A 16,172-nucleotide genomic window follows, 5' to 3' on the forward strand; every position below is an offset into this window, starting at 1 on the left:
AACTCAAAAATGTTATACAACATAATTTAATACAAGACAGAAAATGGAGTCACTCTACAAGAATAAAAAATATGTCTAATGACAAGACATGTGGGCAAATTATAAAATAAGCAAGCGCAAATAACTTGTGAAATACACAGTGAAACAAATATATAAAGAAATATAGTCCCAATAATAGAAAAATAATCTTTCATAAAAATGTCTTTGATATGTGAAGTGAAAAAAAGTCCAAAGCATGCAGCATGAATGTGTTCAATCTTCAAGGTGTTTGATTGACAAACGGCTGTGACAGATGGATAGAGTAAAGAATCACCACCAATGCAAAACACTTTTTATTTTCTATTGTAAAATATCAAGAATATTCTGAGCCAATCAGAGTGCTCCTTCTGCATTTGCCGAATATTCGCAATTATTTTGTATTGTAAAATATCAAGAATATTCTGAGCCAATCAGAGTGCTCCTTCCGCATTTGCCGAATATTCGCAATTATTTTGTATTGTAAAATATCAAGAATATTCTGAGCCAATCAGAGTGCTCCTTCCGCATTTGCCGAATATTCGCAATTATTTTGTATTGTAAAATATCAAGAATATTCTGAGCCAATCAGAGTGCTCCTTCCGCATTTGCCGAATATCCGCAATTATTTTGTATTGTAAAATATCACGAATATTCTGAGCCAATCAGAGTGCTCCTACAGCATTTGTCGAAATTGCGCAGTAAATATCGCATTCGCATTTTGCGAAATTTCGAAAAAATATCAAGAATATTCTGAGCCAATCAGAGTGCTCCTACCGCAGTTATCGAAAATTCGCAATTATTTTCGCATTCGCAATAGCGAAAATTCGCAATCATTTCATTTCGATAAAATATCACGAATATTCGAATTTAGCGAATATATCTCGAATATTCGACTATATATTCGAGATATATCGCGAAATCGAATATGGCGTATTCTGCTCAACACTAGTTATATTGTGTTCACTAAAATTATTTTGAGTGCATTTTTGCAAAAAAATAAAGATTTTCTTTGGCCACATAAAAAATGACATCTACCACTAGTTTTATTCCACAAGGTCTCTGCTTGTTTTTAGAAAATAGACCATGTTTTGGGTGATTAAAGTAATCTGATTAAAAAAAGGCTCGGGGAGGAAAAGGGTTAAAAGGTGTAAGCGAATTTAATGCGTGCTGCGGAGTACATCCTTGGTCCTGATAATAAGCTTCAACATTGACTATAATCAGATACTCAGTTGCTTTACATCCTCCTGGATGGATCACGCTCTGCGGAGGGGTCAGGGGGTCCTGTTGGGACCGAAAGCCTCATAGAATAGAATGTGTAGATTATAATCACCAATCTGTGTCTTTAACATTCATTATTGGAGGCAAGCAAGATTATACAAGGTGTCCAACACACATCTGTTTATGCTGATGGTGATAATGGAAATATACAGGATCAAACGACGGGATCTGATCTGTCTAGGGAGATTATAATTGCCACGACTTTGTTCAGCGCACAGCCTACACTATTTACATTCGAGTCCAGATCATCCATTGGTAAACATAAGCCATACGCGGATTTTACTTAAAGCTGAACAGCTAAATATACAGAGGAAATACATACACTATTAGCCAGATTCACAAATAGTTACGCCGGCGTATCAGTAGATACGCCGACGTAACTCGGAATCTAAGCCGTCGTAAGTTTAAGTGTATGCTCAACCTGAGATACACTTAAACCTAGCTAAGATACGACGGCCTGCGCCGTCGTATCTTAGGGTGCAATTTTTCTGCTGGCCGCTAGGTGGCGCTTCTGTTGAGTTCGGCGTAGAATATGTAAATGACTAGATACGCCGATTCACGAACGTCGCAGTAAAGATACGCCCTTTACGTAAGGCGTTTTCCGGTGTAAAGTTATTCCAACAAATAGCTGGCCTAGCCAATGTTAAGTATGGCCGTCGTTCCCGCGTCGAAATTTGAAAATGTTACGTCGTTTGCGTAAGTCCTCCGTGAATAGGGCTGGACGTGATTTACGTTCACGTCGAAAACCAATACGTCCTTGCGGCGTACTTTGGAGCAATGCACACTGGGATATGTACACGGACGGCGCATGCGCCGTTTGTAAAAAACTTCAATCACGTCGGGTCACGAATAATTTCCATAAAACACGCCCCCCCATCCTCATTTGAATTGGGCACGCTTACGCCGGCCCCATTTACGCTAGGTTAAGTTAGGAGGCAAAAAAGTGCGCGGTATACGCCGATAAATACGGTAATCACACACATAGGTTGAACTCGATGGACTTTTTTCAACCTCAACTACTATGTAAGAATATTTCAGCCGCATATTATTTACCCCATTACAAGGCATTATCAAATCATTTAAAGGAGCTCCCCCTGTTTAATATGCCAGCAGAGTACTGAAGCCTCTATTCTAAGAAAAAAAAAAAAGATTTAGCAAATGGCACTCTACTTTATCACCGGTTGACTTTAGTGCACTTTTCGAGCTGCTTCGAGCTGATAACACAAAAAAAAAAAGTGCGTTACCAAAGCAAGCAGAAAAACGCTGCATTGTACCGCCATGTCGACAGCCTTGTTACTGCGGCTTAATTTTCTTGCTTCAATGAAGCAGTGAAATTACCTAATGTCACCAAACAAAATCATGCAACAAAATGTCATGCCCTTATCAGACTACTAAAGAAGAGAGCTTTTCCCCCGCACTGATTTATTTTTTTCTTTTCCAAGTTTATTCTGATAATCAATTGTTAGTTATCACAATATGTCAGTCACCGGCTCGGCAATTCCTGTATCCACGAGCAGAATAGCAAAGAGGACAGCGATATTTTGCATAGGGAGTTGTTTTGCCATTTGTGGCTCTTGCCTATATTTAACCGCTTGCCGCCCACCGCACGCAGATATACGTCTGCAGCATGGCACGGGCAGGCAAAAGGACGCATATATCCCTCCTCTTTAGGAAGCGGCATTGTGGACGCACGTGCCCGTCGCAAGCTCCGTGAATCCGACCGTGCGTCCCGCGGACTCGATGTCCGTGGGCATTCCCGTGATCGTGTCACGGTGAGGAAGAACGGGGAAATGCTGATGTAAACAAGTATTTCCATAGTCTTCCTAGTGACAGGACAGTGATCACAGCTCCCTGTAATCGGAAGCTGTGATCACTGTCTTGTCACACACAGCCCATCCCCCCCTACAGTAAGAATCGCTCACTAGCATAGGCGTGCGCACAGGGTGTGCCAGAGGTGCCTGGGCACACCCTAATCACCCTGTGTGGTGCAGATTGCACCGAAATATACTGCTTTAAACGTGCACTAATTCACAGAAATATACTGCATTAAACTTGCACTAATTCACAGAAATATACTGCGTTAAACATGCAGTAATGCACAGAAACATACAGCATGGCACGGGCAGGCAAAAGGACATATATATCCCTCCCCTTTAGGAAGCGGCATTGTGGACGCACGTGCCCGTCGCAAGCTCCGTGAATCCGACCGTGCGTCCCGCGGACTCGATGTCCGTAGGCATACCCGCGATCGTGTCACGGTGAGGAAGAACGGGGAAATGCTGATGTAAATAAGCATTTTCATAGTCTTCCTAGTGACAGGACAGTGATCACAGCTCCCTGTAATCGGAAGCTGTGATCACCGTCTTGTCACACACAGCCCATCCCCCCCTACAGTAAGAATCGCTCATTAGCATAGGCGTGCGCACAGGGTGTGCCAGATGTGCCTGGGCACACCCTAATCACCCTGTGTGGTGCAGATTGCACCGAAATATACTGCATTAAACGTGCACTAATGCACAGAAATATACTGCATTAAACGTGCAGTAATGCACAGGAACATACTGCGTTAAACATGCAGTAATGCACAGAAATATAAACGCAAAAAAATAAAAACACGCAGAGGTGATCAAATACAACCAAAAGAAAGCTCTATTTGTGGGGAAAAAAAGGACATCAATTTTGTTTGGGAGCCACGTCGCACGACCGCGCAATTGTCAGTTAAAGCGACGCAATCGCAAAAAGTGGCCTGGTTTTTGGCCAGCAAAATGGTCCGGGGCTTAAGTGGTTAACTACCAGCGAGGTGCCATGGGAAGAAACATTTCATGGAATATTCTTCTTAGAGGACAGTCATGTGGGTCATACATGACTTCCTCTTTCTCCCCCTTCCCTTCGTTCTTAATCATTTGACTCCTCCCAGGCCAATTTTGATATTTCTCCCAGAAAAATCAGCATTTTTTTTGCTAGAAGTTACTTAGAATTGCCAAACATTATACCTTCTTTTCATCAATAAAACGGTGGATGTTACAATTTTTTTTTATTTGCCCATAAGTTTTTTAAATGCCAATGTTTTCGAAAAAATACACTTTAACCGCTTACGGACCAGTCGTCGCAGTTTCACTGCGGCAGGTTGGCTGCCCTGGGCAAAGTGGCGTTACCTTACGTTGCTTCTCCTTTTGGCCACTAGGGGTGCGCGCGCCGTACTTTACATCCACGATCCCACCGGAAGTGATGGGTCGGTCTCGACCCCTGACATCACTTCCGGTGCGGGTGCCTCTGAAAGCGTGGGACGGTACGGCCGGTGCGCAAAAGCCGTATATACTCGAGTATAAGCTGACCCGAATATAAGCCGAGGCACCGAATTTTACCACAAAAAAATAGGAAAACTTATTGACTCGAGTATAAGCCTAAGGTGTCCATCTGCATGCCTCACTGTGCCTCAATTTGCCTCACTGCCTCACTGTGCCCATGCCTCACTGTGCCCATGCCTCACTGTGCCCATGCCTCACTGTGCCCATGCCTCACTGTGCCCATGCCTCACTGTGCCCATGCCTCACTGTGCCCATGCCTCACTGTGCCCATGCCTCACTGTGTCCATGCCTCACTGTGTCCATGCCTCACTGTGTCCATGCCTCACTGTGTCCATGCCTCACTGTGCCCATGCCTCACTGTGTCCATGACTAGACTGATGTTTAACATGGGAGTCTATGGAAGGGGTGCCCAGTTTGAAAAATCCATTGATTGATCCAAGAAAAACTTGGCTTATACTCGAGTATATACGATATTATTATTATTAATACATAATTATAATACAAACTATAATAATGGTTATTAACCAGTTCCCGACCCCCGCATGTACATATACGTCCACAATATGGCACGTACAGGCACATGGGCGTACATGTACGTCCTCGCCTATTAGCGGGTGGGGGGTCCGATCGGGACCCCCCCCGCTACATGCGGAGGTCGGGTCCGCTCGGGGAGCGATCCGGGACCACGGCGCGGCTATTTGTTTATAGCCGCTCCGTCGCGATCGCTCCCCGGAGCTGAAGAACGGGGAGAGCCGTGTGTAAACACGGCTTCCCCGTGCTTCACTGTGTCGGCGCATCGATCGCGTCATTCCCTTTATAGGGAGACTCGATCGATGACGTCATTCCTACAGCCACACCCCCCTACAGTTGTAAACACATACTAGGTGCACCCTAACTCCTACAGCGCCCCCTGTGGTTAACTCCCAAACTGCAACTGTCATTTTCACAATAAAGAATGCAATTTAAATGCATTTTTTGCTGTGAAAATGACAATGGTCCCAAAAATGTGTCAAAATTGTCCGAAGTGTCCGCCATAATGTCGCAGTCATGAAAAAAATTGCTGATCGCCGCCATTAGTAGTAAAAAAAAAAAATTAATAAAAATGCAATAAAACTATCCCCTATTTTGTAAACGCTATAAATTTTGCGCAAACCAATCGATAAACGCTTATTGCGATTTTTTTTACTAAAAATAGGTAGAAGAATACGTATCGGCCTAAACTGAGGAAAAAAAATGTTTTTATATATGTTTTTGGGGGATATTTATTACAGCAAAAAGTAAAAAATATTGCATTTTTTTCAAAATTGTCGCTCTATTTTTGTTTATAGCGCAAAAACTAAAAACCGCAGATGTGATCAAATACCACCAAAAGAAAGCTCTATTTGTGGGGAAAAAAGGACGCCAATTTTGTTTGGGAGCCACGTCGCACGACCGCGCAATTGTCTGTTAAAGCGACGCAGTCCCGAACTGTAAAAACACCTTGGGTCTTTAGGCTGCATATTGGTCCGGGGCTTAACTGGTTAAACCAATTATTTTAATTATAATATAAATTACCCGAATGTTTTTTGTTCTTTTTGGGTTTTCAAATTTTTGTTCTTATTTTTCGTTTTTTTATTTTCGTTCTGATTTTTTTGGGATTATCTGATTATCTCGAATTTTCAGAATTTCGTTATTTTAGAAAATGTTTTCGAAAAACTTTGTTAACCACTTAAGGACCGCCGCCTGCACATATACGTCGGCAGAATGGCACGGCTGGGCACAAGCACGTGCAGGTACGTCCTCTTTAGGTGCCCAGCCGTGGATCGTGGGCCCGCTCCCGCGACCCGGTCCGAAACTCCGTGACCGCAGGACCCGATCGCCGCTGGAGTCCTGCGTTCGGTCCCCGGAGCTGAAGAACCGGGAGAGCTGTGTGTAAACACAGCTTCCCCGTTCTTCACTGTGGCGCCGTCATCGATCGTGTGTTCCCTTATATAGGGATCCACAATCAATGACATCACACCTACAGCCACACCCCCCTACAGTTAGAAACACAGATGAGGTCATACAAAACCCCTTCAGCGCCCCCTTGTGGTTAACTCCCAAACTGCAATTGTCATTTTCACAGTAAACCATGCATTTTAAATGCATTTTTATATATATATATATATATATATATATATATATATATATATATATATATATATATATATATGTATATGTATATGTATATGTATATGTATATGTATATGTATATGTGTTTTTGGGGGATATTTATTATAGCAAAAAATAAAAAATATTACATTTTTTTCAAAATATTTTTGTTTATAGCGCAAAAAATAAAAACCGCAGAGGTGATCAAATACCACCAAAAGAAAGATCTATTTGTGGGAAAAAAAGGACGCCAATTTTGTTTGGGAGCCACGTCGCACGACCGCGCAATTGTCAGTTAAAGTGACGCAGTGCCGAATTGCAAAAACTGGCCGGGTCCTTTAGCTGCCTAAAGGTCCGGGTCTTAAGTGGTTAAACGGTCTTTTGTTAATTTGGATATTTCCGAATTTACAAATATGTTACATTTTGACAAAAAAACAAATTCAGAACGAAACAAATTGCACATGCCTTTTGTCATTATCAGGAGGCCAAACCAGAGCAATGATGGTCTTTGTAGCAGTTACATAAATGTTTCTACCAAAAGTGGAGTTTTTCCTTTTAAGTTCTTTTATTTCATTCTCATAAATCTTATTAATGTAATTATGTAGCAAAGTGAACATCGTTATCCTATAAACATGGGGCTGTTCTTTGAATTATCAGATATTATCATAATGGGTTCAAGTAACAATTTTTCCTTGAGAAATGTAGAAATTAGAGGTTTATGCAATCATTTCACCTTTTGTACATATCAAAGAAGGCTTTCTAAGTTAGTATTAAAGGTTTATATAACCTCCTGTACATTCCCCCTACAGTCCTTTAGGCATACGGCTTTATTACATAACAGCAATGGATTTTTCTAGTTCAGTCCAATTTCACTTCGGTCCGAATCACTTCGACGCATGCGTGGGATTTCGGGCTAGCGGACATGTCCGATGAGTCGTACTGACCATCGGACATGTCCGACGGACAGGCTTCCAGCGGACAAGTTTCTTCTTGTCCGCTAGGCCGAAAAACTGTCCGGTAGGCCCTACACACCGTCGGACATGTCCGCAGAAACTGGTCCGACGGACCAGTTCAGCGTACATGTTCAGTCGTGTGTACAAGGCCTCAGAGTCAGACTTGAACCACTTAAGCCCCCGGACCATATTGCTGGTCAAAGACCAGAGCACTTTTTGCGATTCGGCACTGCGTCGCTTTAGCTGACAATTGCGCGATCGTGCGACGTTGCTCCCAAACAAAATTGGTGTTCTTTTTTCCCCACAAATAGAGCTTTCTTTTGGTGGTATTTGATCACCTCTGCGGTTTTTTAGTTTTTACGCTATAAACAAAAATAGAGCGACAATTTTTAGAAAAAAAAAAAATTAAAATTTTTCTATAATAAATATCCCCCAAAAATATATAAAAAAAAACATTTTTTTCCTAAGTTTAGGCCGATACGTATTCTTCTACATATTTTTCGTTAAAAAAAAAAAATCGCAATAAACGTTTATTGATTGGTTTGCGCAAAAGTTATAGCTTTTACAAAATAGGGGATAGATTTATGGCATTTTTTTTTTTTACTAGTAATGGCGCCGATCTGCGATTTTTGTCAGGACTGCGATATTATGGTGGACACTTTTGACACATTTTTGGGACCATTCACATTTATACAGCGAACAATGCTATACATATGCACTGATTACTGTATAAATGTGACTGGCAGGGAAGGGGTTAACACTAGGGGGCGAGGAAGGGGTTAAACGTATTCCCTGGGAGTGATTCTTACTGTGGGGGGAGGAGACTGACTGGGGGAGGTGACTGATCTGTGTCCCTATGTACAAAAGACACAGCATCTGTCTCCTCTCTCCCTGACAGGACATGGAGCTCTGTGTTCACACACAGGGCTCCACTTCCTTGCTCTGTCTCTGCCGATCGGGGGTAACTGGCGGACATCGTGGCCGCCAGGCACGCGCATCGGCATCACGTGACACACGGGCACAGTTTTTCCCCGCTGCACGCCGAATGTAAATGGCAGGACATCCAGGGACGTCCACCCGGCACTTGAGAGCCGCGCTGTGGACGTCTTTCGTCTACAGCGCGGGTCTCAAGTGGTTAAGAGCATTGGGCGGAAGTGATGTTTGATGTTTGATGTTGCTTCCGCCCTGCAGTGATATGGAGATGGGTGACCATCTTCCCCTCACTCTTCTCCATGTCAGGCTAGGGTAAAAATCAGATCGCCTCCGCTGCCGCAGATGGCTCCAGTAAGCGGCGGAGGGCACCGGAGAGTGGTGGGAGGGCCCTCTCCCACCGCGGATCTCGGGGTGTATACATTGCAGAGACTACTTTTATCTTGTAGCGGACCAACCGATGAAGAAGAGGATACCGGGGTAATGGTAGTTAGCTGCTACCATAACAACGGCATTCCTCTTCAAACAGCCAACGTATTCCTGTAACGGGCGGTCCGTAAGTGGTTAAAGCGGTGGTTCACCCTCATTACCAACATTTTAGCATTAAATTAGGCATAGTAGCGCGAGCTACAGTATGCCTGTATTTATTTTTTTAGCCCCGTACTCACTGTGCAATCGTATAGATAAGATTCCGACTCCCCGCGGGGAATGGGCGTTCCTATCCAGAGGGAGGATGATTGACGGCCGGCTATGGCACGTCACGCTTTCTGAAGATAGCCGGTGTAGGTCTCGGCTCTTCACGGCGCCTGCGCACAGACTATGCGCAGGCGCCGTGAAGCGCCAAGTCCTATTTCGGCTACTTCCGGAGAAGCGTGACGCGCCATAGCCGGCCGTCAATCATGCCCCCTCTGGATAGGAATGCCCATTCCCCGCGGGGAGTCGGAATCTTCTCTATACGATTGCACAGTGAGTACGGGGCTAAAAAAATAAATACAGGCATACTGTAGCTCGCGCTACTATGCCTAATTTAATGCTAGAAAAAAAAAGTTTTATTAGGGCGAACCCCCACTTCAAGAAGCGGGCCCTGAGACCCGTCGCCTGATTGGCCAAAAGGAGAAAAAGTCCTTTTGGCCGCCTATGAGGAGGAGGGAGGAGACGCACGGCGGAAGCCACCATGATGCCGAGGAGGAGACGCAGGGGAAGCCGCCGTCCGGAGCCCAGAGGAAGCGCTGCCTGATTGATGAGGTAAGTGCGGGGGTGGTGACCAACCGACAATGGGGGGTACGGATGACCCGACTGACTCTGGGGGGGTATCTGTGGGTGCATTTTTTTGTCCCCCCCAAAAAATATATACCACCAGCCACCACCGTACGCTAGGGAGAAATTTTTTGGACCCTTCAATCACCAAAAGGAGATGAATTGGCTCATTTTAACATTCTTATCCTTTTTTTATATGAATAAGTCATGAGCTTTACATTTTAAGAACGTGATTGTTAGCACTCCGCCGCACATTAGTGCCCTCTAGCGAGCGACACATTAAGAACTTGTTTGTCGTTTTTCTCAGACACATCCAATCATTTGGAAAGAGGCTCGACTTCCTCCAACACTCTGCCAAATTGCCTGTAAACTTCTGCTATGTCTAATTAAGAGTCTAAAGACTTTAATTTTCCCCAGAAGAATCCGATTCTTCCCCCATTTCCCGACTCCAACTTATTTTCTCATTACTGAACCCAGCATAGATTTTCGCTTTTGTTAATACATCCGCTAAAGGTCACATCTGCTGATAATTCTCCTCCACAACTTCATTATTTTTTTTTTGTATTTCTAAAAAATTACACATCTTTCTTCGAGGAATGAGGAGGAAAAAAAAAATCAAATTAACTGCAGGGGGAAAAAAATACAACATATTAATCACTTGGGAAGAGTCCACAGTCAGAACTGGGATAGTATATCATTGTTATGTATTTCGCTTTGTCAAAGCATCTTAGGAAATCAAAATATGATACAATGCGCAGTCCCTCGGAGAATTGGCGGTCAGGCGTTGGGGAGTTTAATCTAACACAGAAAGGCAATTACGAAGCCGTTGTACATAACTTGACCTTTGAACGTAGGCAGAAAATCATGAGCTTAATTCAAGCTGGGTTTATATCATGAATAACTACATACTTGCTCGCCATTCATTATCTCTTGGAGGGTGATGTTCATTAGGAAAGCAACATTCCGAGTTTGCAGAAGAGGAAGAATCCGCAGTCTATAGGTTTGTTATTGCATTCCCCTAAATTATGTACTGGGACAACGCTTTTGCTTGTGTTAGTATATTCCTATTACCGTCCGGTGATTTATTCAGCCACCAAATAAATAGGGGTTAGGATATTTTTAGCACTAGTTTACCAAGTCGTAGAACGTGATTCACAGCCTCCTGAAATACATAATGCCTTAATCAACTGTAATGGATGGCCTACTGAGTACATCAATATTCTGCCGCAATGAAAGCCAAACAGGCTGGATGTGTTTTGCACAGTAACAGCTACAAACTCTGTATATTTTATGCAGGATGTCCCTCTTGTCATACTCACAATGTCAATTGAACCTTTTTTTTACGGTCGGTGAAAAAATGTTTTATTGCAATTTTTCATCAATTCGTATACATAATACATTGATAAAAAGTAATACTTCAACAGTATATTATTTATTAAATGAATTAAAACATTCATTGATTGATGGTTTATAGAATTAAAATGTTAGTAAATTAATAATAGTTTATATTGTTAACAGAATTGTTTTGTGTGGTTTATAGAATTATTTAATAAATAAATTAATAATACTTAAAGGATTTTTTTTTATTTTTTTCTAAATAGCTTCATTTACCTTACTGCAGTCCTGGTTCCATGTCCTCATTGTTCTGTTTTGCTTTGAAGTTGCTGTAATTCTGCTGTGATCTCCACACTTCCTGCTTGTCTGGCTCCTTATGAAAAATCTCATGGCAGCTTTTCACTGTGTTCCAAGCTGTGTGTCTAAAACTCCTCAGAACCAATCAGATTCATTTTAAAAACAAAACACTGCCCTGGATTTGTTTGTTTTTGTTCTGTGGGTCTCTTTACTGTACTTCACAGAAACATGAAACCAGTTTAAAACCAAAAGTGAAACTACAGGCACATTATATGATTGAATTGAATCTATTTTTAATCATTTTTAAAAGGAATCCGTTAACTTTTATGTCTCTATACCCTGTAAACAGTCATTTCAGCAAAAAAAATGTTTCCTTTTAGTGACCCTTTTAACTAGTAATACATACTGTAATAAATGAATATAAAATAATACTTTTAAAGTATGTTATATAATAAATTAAAACATTAATGGTTTAGAGAATTAAAGAATTTGTATATTAATTAGTTAATAACTACTTAATATTAAATAATAAATCAAAGTAATAAATTACCAGTAAATTCTTATGTATTACTAATTAATTATTATGAATCCAAACATGCTATCTATCTATCTATCTATCTATCTATCTATCTATCTATCTATCTGTCTGTCTGTCTGTCTGTCTATCTATCTATCTATCTATCTATCTATCTATCTATCTATCTATCTATCTATCTATCTATCTATCTATCTATCTATCTGTCTATCTATCTATCTATCTATCTATCTATCTATCTATCTATCTCTATGATTAATAGTGTCAGACAACATTAGAATTCTTCTATAGCTTGTAGGTGGAACATTCCGGAAATGTACGATTGCGGCGTCATACAGTTTAGCTGCTCCGTCGAATCTTCTTAGAACATTCGGCAGACACCATAAGCCTTCAATGACAGAGTCGACCTTAATTAATTCGGATTTTCGGACGAATGCATTTTTTAACAAAACGAAATAAATAAAAACAAATTTCGTAACTAAAGTAACAAAATAAATTCATTTTTCTAATGAAAAAAAATTTCAGTGGGCACAGTTCTATTATATTCCTGTGTGCAGTTTGTATTGTTAGGGTAATCTGATCCAAAGGGGGGGAATGTCCTTAAGCGTATAAAAAAACTGTATACTTGTTCAAATAAAGAGTTATTATTCTGGTTTACTCCAAAACTGGTATTGCCTAGTTATTGGGGTAACTATAGCCAGACTTGCAGGTCTAGTGTTCCAGAACTTTTTGAAGCAGCTTCTTGGCAGAGATACCCAACGAGGTGTCCGGAGTCCGTCACAACACCCCTAGACGTTTCATTGAGCCAGAAGATTGACTGTTACTGTATGCTTGGCTGCTGTTGCACTAAATGGGGAAAGGAACAGTGGCGGCTGGTGCTCAACATTTTTGGGGGGCGCAATTGAAAAAAAAAACAATTGCAGCCTCACTGTGCCCATCAAATGCAGCCACTGTGCCATTAATTGTCACCACTGTGCCATGCCATCAAACACAGCCACTGTGCCATGCCATTAAACGCAGCCACTGTACCATCAATTGTCACCACTGTGCCATGCCATCAAACGCAGCCACTGTGCCATCAATTGTCACCACTGTGCCATGCCATCAAAAACGCAGCCACTGTGCCCATCAATTGTCGCCACTGTGCCAATTGTCGCCACTGTGCCCTTTAATTGTCACCACTGTGCCCTTTAATTGTCACCACTGTGCCAATTGATGCCACTCTGCCCTTTAATTGTCACCACTGTGCCCATTGTCGCCACTGTGCCCATTGATGCCACTGTGCCCATTGTCACCGCTGTGCCCTGTAAAATGCCTCTCCCCACCCGGCACTTACCTTTCTGGGGGTCAGCCATCCTCCTTCCACATCCTTCGATGTCTTCTCCCGCCCTCGATGACGCTTCAGCCAATCAGGTTACCGGTAACCAAAACCGGTGAACCTGATTGGCTGAGACGCCTGTCAGTCTTATCCAAGGAACGCACGGGGGGTGCGTTCCTTGGATAAGCATTCGGAAGCCGACTACAGCCTGAGGGCTATACTCGCAAAGCCTATCAGAACCGCTGGCTCTGATAGGCACTGCCACACAGCCAACCAGCTGCCGTTATTCAGGTGGCCGGCGCTCGACATCCGGCCATCTGAATAGTCGGCGGCAGCAGTGAAAATACATAGATTCATGCGATGCATGAATCTAAGTATTTCAGTGGCTGTGTGAGAGCCAGAGGGGGCGGCGCTCCGGCGCCCTCTATGGACGAACCGCCACTGGAAAGGAACCTGGGACACAAACAGTGGACCCTTTTGGGGATGAGCACTACAGATAATTTTGGCCTCACTGCAAAATTTGTATCTGTATATTTGATTTCCTTATCACTTACTGCGGAAGAGAAATTTGATTAACGCCTTTATGACACAGGAACTGCTGGAAATGATTCAGGGATGTCTCTGTCTCTGCGAAGAAAAGTTTTGGCATTACAAAAATAAAGTAAACTCCGATGATAAAAAAAAAGACAAAACAGAATAGTGCAAATCCACCTTTTTTTTCATCTAATGACTACTTGATGTGCCAATGCCACAGAGCAACACTTAAAAGTTGTTTTAAAAGTCATCAGCATTTCATAGTACACAACATTTGTTTCATGTTCTCGAATCCAAACTGAAAGCCGAAGTAAAGGTTCCAATATTTTGTACTCTCTGTTCTGATCAGCAGCGAATATCAAACAGAAGCCAATTAATGCAATAATAGAAGCGACAGCGCAAACTCATGACAAGCATTATTCAACCTTTTCCGATATCAGTCGCAATTTCAGTCATCTCACTTGTCACCAAAGTGTGGTGAAATAATTTCCCATCTATCAAGATGGCTTTCAAAATTGGTTTACTTTTAAAGGGAAATTAGGCAAGCCTTCTGTCATGTCAATCCAATAGCTTGACATGACAGTATTTCCCCAGTAAAGCCTCGTACACACGCTCGGTTTACTCGGCAAGAACCAGCAAGAAAACTTCTGGCAGAGCTTTCTTGCCGAGTATACCGTGCGTGTGTACGAGGCTTTCGGGTTTTTTGACAAGAAAACTGCCCAGAATCTAGACGAGAAAAATAAAAAACATGTTCTCTATTTTCTCGTCGTGAGATTCTTGGCAGTTTTCCTGTCGAGAAACCCGAGCGTCTGTATACTTGCCTGTCGCCATGGAAACCCGCGCATGCTCAAAATGACTTTGACGCATGCCAGGTAGCTTCCAAGGCATAGGTAGGGTGCAGCAAGATGGCGGCGACGGCATCGAATGTGACGAGCGCATGTTCGTCGTACACGATGACGTCACTCCGTTTTTGTTATTCAAAAGAACGGCGGTTCTTTTGAATGGAGTGTCTGTACACTCGGGCGGCAAGAGGTTCTTGCCAAGAATCTCGTCGGGAAAAACAACGTTTTTTTCCTGACGAGATTCTGGCCCGTTTGTACAGGGCTTAGGAGTATAAGAAGCTCTGACTTCATCTGAAGCCTACCTTTTTTGAGACAGTGACTTAGAAAGTCTTGAACCCACTGTAGAGAATGTAAGCAGGTCCCCTAGTGGACACCAGCCAAGCCCATGCTGGCCTGGGGACATCCTCTAATTACCCCATGGGACATGAGGGGAATATAATTTTCTGACTCTCCTACTCACTAGGTAAACTCTTGTTTAATTACACATGTCTCCAACCCAAGGCTCTACAGTTGGAATAAAGATCCCTTTCCTGAAAGAAGAATGTCTAGACATGTCTTGACTTTTCTACGTTTTACTGATGAAACAGTTCTTGTCACTAGAGCATTTCCAATCATGTCCTGCGACGGGCAATATATTTGTGGCATCCAACTACCACATCTCCTCACCCTCTAGGTACCTTCTTCCCATCAACCCCTGGCTATTCTTTTAAACAGGGGGAAAAGGGTCAAACCCACACTCAGGGCAGCCATCAGAAATATTGAGGCCCCTTACAAAGCTTTAGCCATGGGCCCCCTGGGGGCGAGGGCTGCCGAACATGACAGGTGACTTCTTACTTCTCACTCCTGCTGCCGCGAGTTGAGAAGCGGGGGGGGGGGGCTGCCGAATATGACAGGTGACTTCTTTTCTCTCTAGCAGCGGGCCCCTGGGAACATTCAGGTCCCTTACATTTGTACTACCTATACCCCCCTGATGGTGACCATGCCCATACCCAAACAAGGAACAGAGCAGGGTCACCCTTACAGGAAGTCCTAATCCCGGTTTAAATGTATGCAAACAAAACCCCAGAGTTAATAGGCTGTGTAGCAGTACCAAGCTGTCCACCATAGAAAGCTCGGCCACCCAGCCAAGTTCTGCAAGAGTCTTCGCACTTGTAGGATCTTCTACTGACCACTGATCCTGGGGCACTTTTTTTTTGCCACTTGTAGGCAGGTGCAGTCTAATTTTTCCACTGCAGGTGGTGCTCACCTGACAGTGGCCCTGTAGCTGGAGAGGAAGTCAAGAACACAGTTCCTCTATGGTTTTCTTGGTCACTGGGGAGCGATCCAGTTGGCTGCCCCATGTGACGCAGAGCCTATTTAAAGACCTGGCTCCTGGGTTTTGGCATGTGTTTGCAAGTTGGTAGAATAGGGACAGGTACCCTGCCTGTTAGGGAGAGT

This window comes from Rana temporaria, chromosome 9 (assembly GCF_905171775.1).
Source record: "Rana temporaria chromosome 9, aRanTem1.1, whole genome shotgun sequence".
Taxonomy (NCBI): domain Eukaryota; kingdom Metazoa; phylum Chordata; class Amphibia; order Anura; family Ranidae; genus Rana; species Rana temporaria.